The 14,576-nt window shown below is 43.1% G+C and overlaps 1 non-coding gene across 1 annotated transcript; it reads left to right on the forward strand.

The window, feature by feature from the left end:
• The first annotated feature begins 7,004 nt into the window (after positions 1 to 7,004).
• On the forward strand, positions 7,005 to 7,109 carry LOC116897444. The gene has a single exon (XR_004387479.1). It is a non-coding gene; the product is annotated as a U6 spliceosomal RNA (small nuclear RNA).
• Positions 7,110 to 14,576: the final 7,467 nt, after the last annotated feature.

The following is a 14,576-nucleotide window of genomic DNA, read 5'->3' on the forward strand; positions in this document are numbered from 1 at the left end:
AGTTAGTTTACTTGTAAGCTTATTGAGAGATGTTCAATAAATATTCTTTATTAATCAAACAGGAAACACGACCTTGACTTTATTTACAAGGTCCTCATCGATGTGCCTCTGTGATCCTCACTGACTCAGGTTCGAGAAGGCTTGACTTATCCTCTACTTACAGCCGGCGGAAGCTTTAACATTTGGAGGAGCTAGATTTTTTTTTCCCATTAGTTTGGCTCATTAATATTCTATTAGACATTTACACAAATGCTTTTTGTTATAGCACCTGGCCTGCTTCCCTGGTCCATTACCCCTTCTGTCATAATGTCGGAGTCTGCAAAACCACACAGGGATGTCGGAAAGGGTAATGGGGTGTGTAATGATGCATAATTAAAACTGCTGAAATATTCAGCATGTTGTGTAACAGATTTCCAAAGTGACAGCACCTTTGATCCATTATTTAGCATTCTTCATTTAGTCCTTGTGCCTTTTCATAGTTACTGTATTGAGAGATGGACAAAGGAAAGGGGAATCTCGTTATATCACTCATCTGCGTCTGACTTTATTTCCAGCTCCACAACTCAAGAAAATGACATTTTTTCTCGAGCATACAGAAACTTAAAGAATAATTATAAAGGAATGTTTTGAGTAATAGAATAAATAATAGTAGTCTCTTAAAATATTAGTGATTCTTAACTGTGTTTTAATATCAATTGTTGCCAAGTTTTCTAAATGCTTCTTGCTCTGGCCTTGTTTAAGCTCTGGGTTCTGTTACTATCATTACTTCTGGACATACATGGGCTTACATGTCAGCCTGTGGCAAATAAAGACAGTCTGCGGCCTCACACATGGGTGTTTGTTCTGGTATTAACATGCTAACTACTTACACAAGATTAAATGACTAGGTTAACTATAATAGCAAACATATATTGAATGCTCGTTTAATCCTTATGGTCTTTAAGAATAGTGTCATTAAAATTTTAATGCATATTGTTATAAACACTTGGGAATAAAGTAATATCTATTTTCTGAAAACTTTTTTTCAGAATTAAAAGACGAGGACTGTTCCCTACTTATTTCTGGGACCAATATTACTCTGACTTATAACAAGACAAAGATATCACAAGAAACAATGTTCCAGACTCAAATCCGCCTTTGCACAGACACACACATCCTCAGACCTGTGTTGTCATCTGAGGGAGGATCTCACTATGTGTCCTGAGATCTCTTGAATTTGCTCTATAAGCTAAGCATGCGTGGCCTTGGACTCTCTATGTCCTTGTCTCTGCCTTCTGGGTACTGGGATTATAAGCAGAGAGCACTGCATTTAGTCAGTGCTACCCAGTTCAGTATTGACGTTTATGAGAAAGATTGGGGAGCTGGACCAGTCAGTCAAGTTCCTACCACACAAGCACAAGGACCTGAGTTTGGTTCTCTGGAACCCAATGTAAAATCAGAATATGATGGCAGGCATTTGTAATCTTGGTACTACCGTGGCAGAGGCAGGGGGATCACTGAAGTTGACTGGATAGCTAGTGGAGCCAGTGGTCTTCAGTTTCAGAGTGGGACCCTACCTCAAAAGGTAGAGTGTCGAGGGATTAAGGTGGACATTGAACATCGACCTCTGGTCTCTGCATATGCACGCATGCCCATCTGTGTATGTCTACCACACACATATGCACAAGACAACAGCAACAACAAGAGAAATTAAGAAAGGTAGCCCATCATGTCCACGTGTGTTTGGAGAGCAGGGCTTGGAGAGGTGGCTCAGTAGGTAAGGGCACCAGAAAACTTGGGTTCCACTCCCAGCCCAACATGGTGGCTCACAACTATCTATAACTCCAGTTTCAAAGGATACAGCATCCTCTTCTGACCTCTACAGATGTTAGGCACACACACAGTACGCTTATATGTATGTGGGAAAACTACTCAAGTACATAATTTTTTAAAAAAAAGCCTTGCCAGGAGTGGAGGTGCATGCCTTTAATCCCAGCACCTGGGAGGCAGAAGCAGGTGGATCTCTGTGAGTTCAGGGCCAACCTGGTCTACATAGTGAGTTATAGAACAGCTAACACTACATGGTGAGACTTATCTCGAAAAAAATCTAACAAAAATCTTTTAAAATACTGTAATTGCAGTTACTTACTGCACATCTGTGGAAATCAGTGGACAAGCAGTTGAGATTGGTTCTCTCCTGCTGTGTGGATCTCAGGATCCATCTCAGGATCGCAGGCTTTACCTGCTAGGCCATGGGAATTTTAAAGAAAATGTTTTCTGTTTTGAATTTCAAATTAAATTCTCTGTTATAACACTGCAATGACTGTTTAGAAGTACCACCAAATAGAAATTGTTATTTTACACACATGCCACACTACACCACACTACACACACACATGCACATATGCACATACATACTACACACACACATATACACATACACATCACACACACACACCACACACATACACAACAAACACACATCACACATATACACACACACAGGGAGGCACACACAGACATGCAATATATGCACGTACACCTGCACACACAACACACACATATACACATACACATCATACACACACCACACACATATACACACATACACAGCAAACACACACCACACATATCATACACATACACACACACACAGCGGCACACACGGACATACAATATATGCACATACACCTGCACACACACACAACACACATGCACACACACATCACACACATTACATACACCACACACACCACAGACAAACCACACACTCACACAGAGACATAGACATGTATGCATGCACACACACTTACATATGCACACACATCACACACACACACCACACATACACACACCACACACACACCACATATGCAAATACAGAGACATACACACAGATGTACACATGTTTGCACATAGGCACACACACTCTATACACATGCACACACAAAATAAAGATCACACACATCACACACACAAATACACACATCACACACATATACACAAAGACACACAGGCATACACATGTATGAACATATGCATACACTACACACACACACAAACACACACACACATCACACACACATGTGGACCAGAGATCCTTTAACTGTTTATTTTCAGATTATTTCAAATTTTATCAAATTATCGGTTTTCTATTTTGATATTTATCAGCAACTAATATACTATTCCAAAATATAAGTAATGCACACAGTTAATGCTTCCCTCTGTTTGGCTTGAGCAGATGCACATCCGGTGGAATGCCAGTTAGATTAATTTTCCACGGTGTGTGTGTTTAGCAAAATATAGAAGCTCCTCTGTGAGATTTCAGGCTCTGGGGGCTGAAGCACAAATATGAAAATGAAATTTCTGGTCTCACTGAAACTCAGCCCAAAGAAGTCAAGACTATAGTTCATGACTGAGCTTGCTTGGGTTAATGTACTGTTCTGTGTTGATCCATGAGTGTCATTCTTTGTGTTGCTACCCCTTTTTAGAAGAGCTTAATAATTCTGCCCTACTATTTATTTTAGATGTGCATAACTAATTCTAAGAATAGAAAGTCACAAATTTCAAATAATAACTAACAGTGAGAGACAATTTAAGAATTTTTCTTTTCAATTCGGAACGTGTTGTAACTTCCCGTTAGCTTAGGAATGTGTTGTTGCTTTTCTATGAAAAACGAGGGTGCCTTTATAGATCATAGCGTAGCAGTTTAGGTATCATCCTCCGCTAATATTCATCATCAAAATCCTCAGAAGTACCTAATAACAATTGCGGTTTTCACAGCATCTCCATTCCTGTGATTTTTAACATTGAAAATATTAGCTTGCTTTATAAATTTCAATTTAAGAGCAAACAGAAAACTCAGTGAGATCTCACATACGTCTAGGTCTCCAAAATCTGCATTGACTTTTTTTCCAAATTTATGGAATTTCTTACCTCCAGAAAAAAAAAAATAGACTAAGACGCTAGCCATCTGCTTTTCATCATTCATGGTCAACACATTGGAATGCAAAGTTATTTTCACTTCCAAGACTGCTTTAACTCGCAGTTAACATGTTAAAAGTCTGCAGAGAGAGAGAGAGAGGCCATCTGCAGGCGGGCAGCTGCTTGTAGATGGTTGCAAGTTTGTGAAGACCACTAGATCATTAACTGCTCTGATGCCTGTTAGTACCCGGCACAGAGCTGACCAGAGTGCTGAAATGCTTGGTCAGGTAGACTCCGGAACAAACAAGGTTAGCGTTTCCTCAGGTGTTTGTTTGGTGAAGGAATTGACGCTAAACCCAGACAATTCTCAGTACCCATCTGTCTTCTCCAGCCAGCAACAGTGCCAATGATGGAGGTATTGTCTCTCTGCTCCAAACCTACCGTTGTGTATTCTGTTTGTCATGAGGGAAAGGGTAGTCACAGACGAGGTCCCTGAGATGGCTCCCGTGTTGAGGCTTGGCCATGAGGAGACAGGAGAGAGACAGAGAGGTTGCGGGCGGAAGAAGGCTTCACTTTCTCATTTGCTTCCCGTAGACGTCTCTTCCATTGTGGTTCTTAGGAGTGACATGCCTTAGAATATCTCTGCTGTCACAATGGTGGTATCCTCTTGCTTCAGCACAAAATTTCAGCTTTCACTTTTCAAGACAATTCAAAAACTGCCTGTGTGCATTGAATGGTATCCCCCCCAAAAAAAATCCCGTTTTCCTAGGGCTCCAGAGTATGACTTTATTTGTAAATAGGGTCTTTGCGGTCAACATGGTTATGTGTGATCATTCAGGGGGCAGGGAAGGCCTTAAGTCCAGTGATTCATATCCTTACAGGAAGGCTATATGAAGGAGAGACAGAGGTTGGAAAAACAGATCATCAGCCAGGAAATGCTGGGAATTATAAGCAACCACAAGTCAGAAGGGCGGCACAGAAGTGATTTCCCCACAGGGCCTCTGGGAGGGTGTGGCCTTGCTGAAACCCTGACTTCCTGTTTCTAGCTCTCAAACTATGCAAGGATATATTTCTGTTATTTTAAGTCATGACACGTGGTAATCTGTATGGTGGCCTTAAAAAAAATAAAAAGGCTGCCTTATACTAGTCCATCACCACCTCAAGCAGATAGCGAGCATTCTCATTGTACAGCTGGGATCTGAAACTCCTCTCAGAATCCCTTCTTAGTCCCTCAGATGAGTCAAGAGCAACTGACTCTGAAAGTCTGATTTTCAGATCTATAGCCCCTCTCTGTAAACTTAGGTAAGAACTAGAATTCCTCACTTTTGCCCCTCCAACCCCCTCCCTGAACTCAGAAGGTCGTTTAGTGGCAGCTGCCACCTCCGTGATACCTTGGACTTCTCTCTCCTCTTTTTGTTAGGTGTTGACTTGATCCTTATTGACACCGTCTCCTCCTTTTGATCTCTGATCTAGAGACTGACTGCTGTAGACCTCCTCCTTGGGTCTTCACATGAGTTCCCAGTGACGTCACACTCTTTGTTTTTCGCCTCCACATGGATCCCTTCTTGTTTGACTTTGGTGGCACATCCTCTTCCCCTACCCTGCCTCTTAGCCTTCATGAGCTAAGCTGTAACCCTCTCTTCTCTGTCTCCTTTCTCTCATAGTCTTTTCTTTTCTTCCCCTGCTTTTCCTTCTGACAATTCCATTCATTGTTGTCTTTAAAATCCAGTCATATGCATCTACTTGGTACCTGCTTCTCCCTTAGCTGTGTGATAGATGCAAAAGCCAAACTCCTAACCCTTCTGTATACCTCATGCCAATCCTTGCCACTTCATTATCCTCCCTCTACCCCATGGATAGAAAAAACACACTCTGCTTTCTCACTTTCTTGTTAGCCTCCATCAGAAAATTTAGCCTTAAATTACAACCAGAATATGATCGCTTCCCATCATGTCTCTTGCTGCCCTCAACAACTGTCTGATAGCCTGAAGTACCAAAGCCCCACCCTCTTTAGCGTCTTTGTTCCCGCTTTTGTCCTTCTAGGATGCAGGGTATAGTTGAAGCACTGCCTGGAGTGGAGTCTGATCACATCTCTACTCTGCTCAGGACTCAGTAAGAGCCCAAATCCTTAGGAAAATCACAGGTTTCATAGGATCCTACCCTTTACTGACTTTGGGTATTCAACCTCTGCTATTCTGTATCCTTTGTTACCCTCGTCCAGCCTCACCGTTGGAACCTCTCTATTCCTCCGATACACTGTGTGTTAGCCTCACCGAGGGATTCTGTCCTCTCCTTCCTGCTTCAGGTGTTCTTGCTCTGTCTGTCCTTTCAGATGACTCTTTCCCCCTGTACGTCTCGTCTCAGTAAGCCCTAATTATCTGAGTATAGCCACAGCCAGATAACTCCCTAGGTCTCATTGCCTTTATTCATTTATTCTTTTAACGGTACAGCTCACCCTCAGTAAACTACACGCTTGCTTTCACGTTTCTCTTTGTTTGATAGTGTGTAAGCTCTATGAAGCAGGGGATCTTACTTGTTGTACCCTGAGTGTCTAAAGTGCCTGACGCAAAACCGACGTCTATAAGTACATACCTAACGATGAGAGAATGAAGATATTCAGAGATTAACAGAAGCTCAATATCCTGTACCCTTGAATTAATGTACGCCCCCACCAAATGAAGACACAAAGGGATTAACTGCGAACGAAACTGACTAAATAGTCGAATGGAGCAGTAAATAATTCCAATGTTTAATTCTTCCGAAGATCAGTTGAGCACTGAAATGATTAACACATTTGGAAATCTCTTCAAGAGTCAAATGGGGCTGCAAGATCAAACTTTTTGTGCTTAATTCTGTCACTGGACAGTGGTACAGTCTTGTTTCTATTGTAAATCTGGGTTTTTAATATACCATTAGTTCTTTGAGTATAATACCAACCTTTAGGCCATTAAATATAGACTAGCAAGTGCTCCTGTCCATCAGTGGCTGACCTAGGGTCAAATTTTACAAAATCACAATCCAAGTAGAACAAGCAAATAATGGTTGCCAAGTGATGCCTACATTGAGCACTGCGTTGAGTGGGGGAGGGATTGGTTACATATATGCTCTCCTGAAGCACGCGTACTAAACCTGGCTTGACACAGAGAAGATTAGCGTAGTTCCCACACAAGGATGGCATGCCAATTGGAGAAGCAGCCCATGTTTTAAAGTAATTACATTTAAATAAGAAAAAAATGAGAATTGGTTGCATGAAATACATGGAGAATACTTAAGGGGCCCTTAAGAGGATCAGTTTTCTTGGGAGGATTAAATTTTATAGTGTTCCATTAAAAACCGGTTATTTTTTTAAATTCTTTATTCTTTTTTGGATAAAGTGTCTTGTCGTGAGATTTTTAGCTGGCCTGGAACTCACTGTGCAAAACTCACTGGAACAGACTGGCCTCAAACTTGCAGCAATCCTCCTGCCTCTGCCTCCTGAATGCTGGCCTTATAGGCATGTGCCACCATACAGAGCTAAAAGGCTTTGTTTCTAGAGCCAGTGAAACATCTACAGATCCCTTTAAACTTTACAGAAAACCAAAATCAGCAAGAGTCACATCTGAAGAAAAAGGTCATTCACACAGCACAGTGGGAAAATGTTAAAGCTGTTTGTTTTTCCTATGTTTTTTGCAAGTGTTTGGCTCTATAGAGCACAAGAAACCTTTCTGGGGTGGGCACTGGCCCACTTGATTGACAGGTGGAGAGTCAACAAATGATTGGAAGACAAGGAAGCAGCGTTAGGATGTTTTTAAATATCTGGGGGTTTAAAAGTTCTTGTTTTTTTTTTAAAATAATGGCAAAGACAGATGATTAAAGTTACATTACTGTCTCAGAGATGAAATGGGAAGGATGTTGTCTTCCATATAAGGACAAAGGAGGGCAGGTGTACTGATAAAACATATGGAAACAGAGAGACGGAGATGAGACAGGGACCACAGGTTCAAAAACAGCCCCCAAGAAGTGTGTTAGTGTCTGTGTTTATGTAAAGTTCCTGGGCCCAGGGGTTCTTCACCTTCTGTTCCTCCCTGTGTTTGTGCAAATGGTTTTATGGCAACTTGACACAGGCTGGACTCATCTGGGAGGAGGGCATTTAAAAAAAATGCGACCATAAGGTTGGGCTGTAGGCAAGCTGTAAGACATTTTCTTAGTTAACATGAGGACCCAGTCCATTGTGTGTGGTTGCATCCCTAAGCTGCTGGTCCCGGGGTTGTGTAAGAAAGCAGGCTGAGCAAACCATGATGAGCAAGCCAATAAGCAGCATCCCTCCATGGCCTCTGCATCAACTCCTGCCTCCAGGTTCCTGCCCTGCTTGGGTTCCTGTCCTGACTTTGATGAGGTCGATGCATAAAGCCAAACAAACTCTTTCCCTCTTCAACTTGCTTTTGGTCATGGTGTTTCATCTCAGTCATAAAAGCCCTAACTTAGTATTCTCTTCTGCAGAGTGAGATGTTTATATTTTGTAGGGAAAGAAATCGGTTTTCCTTGGGTCACCTTGTTAGCATTTAACCTTTCTGGGTAAGAAAGACTGTAGCTTGGTTTCTGACCAAAGCCTCATGTCATGCCTCGATGTTTGACCTGGGGATCACATGAATACAAAATCTGAGTTCAATGTTCCCAACCTACAGTGACTGGAGATAAACTTAATTCAGTTAATTGTGGTTTTTGTTTTAAGTAGATTTACTATTTGTTTGGGATAAAGAGGGATTGCCTGACTTTTGTGCTATCTGTTGGTGTCTTCCACTAGCTCAGGATTAGCCAAGGGCTCCCTGCTAACCGGCAAACAAGGGATGCGAGGGTAGGCTGTGATACCTTTTACCCCTTGATGGTCCTGGTGAGTTTATGATTACGGAATCAACTAATTTTTGTTCTCATGAGTAGAATATTCAAAATGTCAATCTATGGTAGAATTAATTTCCAAAGTGTAACTGGTTATAGTGTTATTACATATAACGGATGCTGAAGCTTTCAATGATAGGGTGTAAAAGAAAGAAGTCAAGGGGAATGCTGGGATTGTTTCCATTCGTGCTCATAAATATGTTTTCTTTGTTAAAATTGTGTGTGTGTGTGTGTGTGTGTGTGTGTGTGTGTGCGCGCGCATGCATGTGCATGGGGTGCATCTTTTTTGTGTCTGTTTAAATGTAAGTCATGAATGTCTAGGTGCCAACAGATGCCAAGAAGAGAAGAGGGTGTCAGACACCTGGAGCTGCAGGTGCCCGTGGTTGTAAGCACTTAGTATGGGTGTTGGGAACTGAATCCAGGTCCTCTAGAGAGCAGCAAGTGTCTGAGACTGGAAGGACGTGTAAGTCTCACTTTGGAGCTCTGTCGGAACCTGTATATGGATAAACATTAGTGACATATATTGTGAACTTTATCAAATATGAGTTAATTTCATGTAGTCACTTCTCTTTAACACTTCTATGGGTTGAACAATGTCTCACCAGTATGTGTATTGAGACCCAAATCCCCAATATCTACGAATGTGAGTCTGTTTGGAAATAGGGTCTTTGCACATGTAGTCAGTTTAAGATAAAGCTGTTAAGGTAGAGTAATAGCGTGTCTGGTAGCCTTGTGGGACACGTGGGCACAACACATAGGAAGCAAGTCCTAAGAGCTGTGGTGGAAAGTGGAACCACACAGAGACAAACAAGGAATGCTGGGACCTATGTGCACCATAAAATGCTAGAAATGCCAAGGGGAGATGCTCTATGGCTTTCAGAGGGAACTATGTCACTCCAGCACTGTGATTGTCACCCTCCAAAACTGTCACAGTATTGGTTCGTGACTTGAACCCACTTGGTGTTCTACCTGTACTAAGTCATGAGGGTCAAGGGTGATGGTGTGTATGAAATACTTAATAAGTGCTGTGTGCTATGCAGATGGCACACTGCAAATGCCTGTCCCCACACATCAAGTGGCTGAGGATTGAACCCTGGCCAAATTGTAGTATTGGTGTCATTCTGCATGAAGAAACATTTGAGGAAAAGAGGTCTGTTGGTTGAGACAGAGAGAACATATGGGGAGAGGGGTCTTTGAAAGAATTAGGACCAAAAGCACCTTAAGCAGATGACGACATTTTCAGGAAGTGAATAGTCCACTCATTATATCCTAGTGTCTTCCTCCATCTAGCAGAGGTAGACAGTGAGCACATTCTCCTGCCTCACCAAACACTGTGATGTATTTTGGGGAGCTATGATTACAGTGGGGTCCTGCTTGAGAGTGGCTGTTTAGGTCACAGGCTATCCTGCCTTCTCCCTGGTCTCCTTGCCCACCCTTCCCCATCACCATTCAGCTTCCTCACAGGGAACGCCAACCTCAGTCATCAGAGAATTTATACCAGACTGAATGTCACTGTGACCTGGGAAAGTAAACAGGGCTCCTTTTATCGGACAGACTTTGAGTGACAAGTTCCTTCACTACTACTGTTTTGAAATCTAGACCTGTCTTTTTCAGAGAATGACACAATTTCTGTATGGCAACAGCCCGGGAGGGCTGCCATGGTGAATGTGTGAAGCAGCCTGAGGTGAACTGTGCAAAAGTCTGTCAGACGTGAAACAAGGCTCCCCTGCAGGGGATGTGCAGTCTTTCCCCCCTTTGCTTTACCATTCACACAGTGCATTTCCCTGTTGACTGTGGGGCTGTAGTGATTGCTCCTGCTGCTGGTCCTAGAGACAAAAGATGAAAGTAAGTCTCTTCCTTCAGCAGCGCTGGCCGTGAAATTCTTCTTTTGTCTTCCCAAGATGGGATCAAGAAGAATCCAAATAAATGTTCTCTCCCAGGGTCTCACTGCCACACGTGCCTCTGTGCTGTGTGAACCACGCTGACCACAGAGGAAGCCTCCGTCCTTGTTTGTGAGCTCTCTCATCTTTGGCAGGACCAGAGCCATGTTTTACTCCTGCTATGCCTCACTGCAGAGCTCGCCGGTGCTGGTCCCAGGGATTCGCCTAGAGGATGCTTTGTTGGTGAAGGGCTCTGAGGTTTGAGTTTGGCCATGCTAACTGACCCTTCCTTGGAGGCACATGATGTGTGTTAGCATTTCAAAGGTTCTGAGAAGGCCAGCAAATAGGATTCTTTTAAGTGCTGGTATTTAGATAAAAATGACCCAGAGAGAATCTTGCTTGTCCTGAGATTTATCTTGTAGGGTAAGTCAGATAATGAACAGTTAATTCTGTGTACTGTGTTGTCAGAAAGGGGTATGATCAAGGGTGCTGCTCAGAAATGGTGATGTAGTGACGCTATGGCCTAGAGCTCTACGTGGTGCCACTTTTAGCTTATTTTATTTATTTGCTTGTTTGTTTGTTTGTTTGTTTATTCTTGGAAAGTGAGCTTTATATGTAGCTGAAGATGATTTTTACCTCCTGACTCTCTTGGGTCTGCCTCCCAAAAGGAAGTTGGGAGGGAACCTCCAACAGTGAACCTGGGTGAAGAACATTCCAGAAAGATGGAATAGCAAGCACAAAGACTCTGAGGCAGAAGGAGGTTTGGCATTCAGAAGTCAGAATGGCCTGAGTAGAGAGAATCCAATGGTGGACGGTGAAACTGAAGAGCTGGATCAGATCATGTGGGGCCAGGGGCCTGGGAAGGAAGCCCCTTGGGGGCTTTCAGAGAGGAGTAATGCTTCTGTTATGTGATTAGAAGGATTTCTGTGACTGATTTGTGGAGAGGAAACACCAAAGGACCAAAGATAGGACCAGTAACACAGAGAGGAGGCCCTCAGAGTGTTCAGGCGACACCCGATGTTATTTAAGGCAAGTGACCTGCTGAGAGATGGGGAGAAGGTGACAGATGTTTTCCTGATGTCCTTAGACACATTTTCTCCTACCTTCTTCTTTAAGAAAAACTCATTTTTTCTTATGGTGAATTTTTGGGAGCACCCCTGAATTTGATGAGTTGCCAAGCATGTCTTTCTGTTGGTCAGGAATGAGCTTTTCTGTGGTCCAATTTGCAGTCGATTTTTTTTTCTTTTGGTGCATAGGGTCAAAGTTGAATGATTCTTGGCTCTAGAAATAGGACAGTCCCAGTATCTAGCATGGGTGTGTCCAAAGGTTCAGACTATGTTTGGGCCTTGTGGTTCATTTTTAATCTATTATTAAATTATTTTATGTTTTCATTAGCCAGCGAGCACTTCTACTTGTCTACCTTTGGGCTAATTAGCTCAATTTAAGCCCTACTCTATTCCACAGTATAAGCGCATAGATCCTGTGATATTGTAAGGCAATTGTCTGCAGTGTAAAGTCCCTAGATCAAGAGCAGCCAGAGGCCTTTGTTTTACTTCTGTGTGCTTACAGTTGGGGGTGGTTTACACAGAAGGCCACTTTGCTGCCTGAGACAGTCTCAAAGCTTACTGCATTAAGAATCCAAGACGAGCCGAAACATTTTGCCTTTTCTTATAGAACTTGGAATCTATCCATGTGTTTGGGTGGCTTCTGACTTTTCTTCTAACTCTCGCTTTGGGAGCAGATCAGCTCTCATATACTGGTGTCATATTCAGTAGCCCAGATGGAGGGCCCTGAGCCCAGAAGTACCTCCTGTCCTCCAAAATCCAACTTTCATAGCCAACCACTGAGCTTACGAGTTACAACTTACACATTCCATTGAATTTTGTAATTGAGAAAGAAATGTCTCAGAGGAAGGAGAAGCACCCCATCTTTTCTTTATCTGCTGTGAGTGGATTAGCTCAGTAGCTCTTGTCTCCCAAGACAGTAAAATCTTTACTAGAAAACAGAAAGGAGAATATTCTTTAAAGTGATTCCTTTAACATCTTATGTTGTTCTTCCTATTACACACACACACGCACACACGCACACACACGAGCACGCACACACACACATGCATGCTCACATGCACACACGTGCAGTGAGAGAGAAAGAAGCCCACAGCACTGCTGTATATCAGCTGAACCCTAGCTAGAACACACAGAGCATAGAGTCCTGTGATGGTCCAGTGTTCTTGCTTCTTCCAAGCTCTCTGGGGAACTTGTGCATCAATAACCTTGGTCCCAAAGCTGCCTCTCCCCAGAGCCACAGAGTATCTGTGGCGATGTTCAGGGAGGCTCTGACACCCCCTTTCTGGAGACCACAGGCTAGGGAAACAGTGCATTCGTTATTCCACAGGGACAGTGCTCTGGAGATTTTGTCTCTGTGCTCAGGTGGTGTCCAAGTAAACACAGGCAGCTGTGCTCGTGGCCACTTCCAGGAACCTGGCGAAATCAGGTATTTATATTTACCAAGTAAAACTTTACAAGGCAGAGAGAAACCATGCCGTTTCCAGGCGGTACTGAGGGGAAAAGGCGTGCCGACCCATCTTGTTGACATTCCTGGGAAAATTTTTGCCTTTAATCGGGGTGATGCAAAGGAGGCAAAGTCGATACCCTGGCTATGCTTTTAAATCGCACCAAATCTCTACAAAGATGCTAATCACATGACCCTGGTTCCTGAAGCAGGATGGACAGACTAGAAACAGACATGCCTACTAGAGTTTTCCATTGTAGGTTAAACCCTGGGGGACAGGGCAGTGGCGAGCAATGGAGAGAGTGAGCCTCAGGCCTTGACATTCAGCTATGCTCTTAGGGTGGGGCAGGGCACAGCCATCCTAGCCAGTTGGCAGCCTTTCCATTCCAGAAAGGGAAGTTCAGCATTCCTGCTGTGAGTGATGAATTCTGACCACAAGCTACATCCTTCCGTTCTTTCATTTCGAGTACACTGGCCTTCACCAGCCAGACCCTGTTGGCCAAGTGTGGCCTTTCCTGTTTCAGTCTTAAATCACTGTTTTAGCCCATTTTGAACCAGCGCTGTCAGGCTAGTAAAGACAAAGCCGGTGCTGGAACCTGCATCCATATCTGACTCATAAACAAGACCACCATTTATGGTCTGAACTTATTTCAGTGTGTCTGAGCCACCTGTTTCTCAAGGGTTACTGAGTTCTTGCAAAGATCAGGGAGCAGCTGTGCACCCGTTGTGCTGAGGAGACAGATACGACTGCTCTTAGTTTTCCACCTTTGGGTCAAAGCGATTCCACAAATGAATATTTAGCCGGCGCTATAGCAACCTTTAAACATACAAGGTACACATATCTAAGTTATAGACGATGTGTTGTTTTTAAAACCAAACCCCTAACATTTGATTTTACCAATAAAGACTCAGGGGCCGGAATCTGTGGTAAAAGCCTGCAAGCTCAGAGAGGCAGAGAAAATAACTAGCTAGCTGACCTTCCTCCTCGGTCAATGTCCCATAAAGAAAGTTCTCCTTCTCCACACCATCTCAAAACCTCCTCAAATTCAAGGTCCCTCCCTGCTCCCTCCTGTGCATCTCTCTACCCATCCTCCTGACTCCCTTTTACTCTCTGCAGGTTTTTTCTTCCTATGTTCACTCCCTGTCAATGGTTGCTCGCTCCATCTCTTGACCTGTGGTTGAATTTATTTCATTCTATTTACAACCAACAGATAACTCTTTGATTAAAGGTATGTGCTAGGCCATCAAAAACAATGACTTTGTGAAATTCGTAGGCAAATGGTTGGAACTCGAAACTATCATCCTGAGTGAGCTAACCCAATCACAGAAAGACATACATGGTATGTACTCATTGATAAGTGGCTATTAGCCCAAATGCTTGAATTACCCTAGATGCCTAGAACAAAT

The sequence above is a fragment of the Rattus rattus genome, chromosome 3, assembly GCF_011064425.1.
Source record: "Rattus rattus isolate New Zealand chromosome 3, Rrattus_CSIRO_v1, whole genome shotgun sequence".
NCBI classification, from domain to species: domain Eukaryota; kingdom Metazoa; phylum Chordata; class Mammalia; order Rodentia; family Muridae; genus Rattus; species Rattus rattus.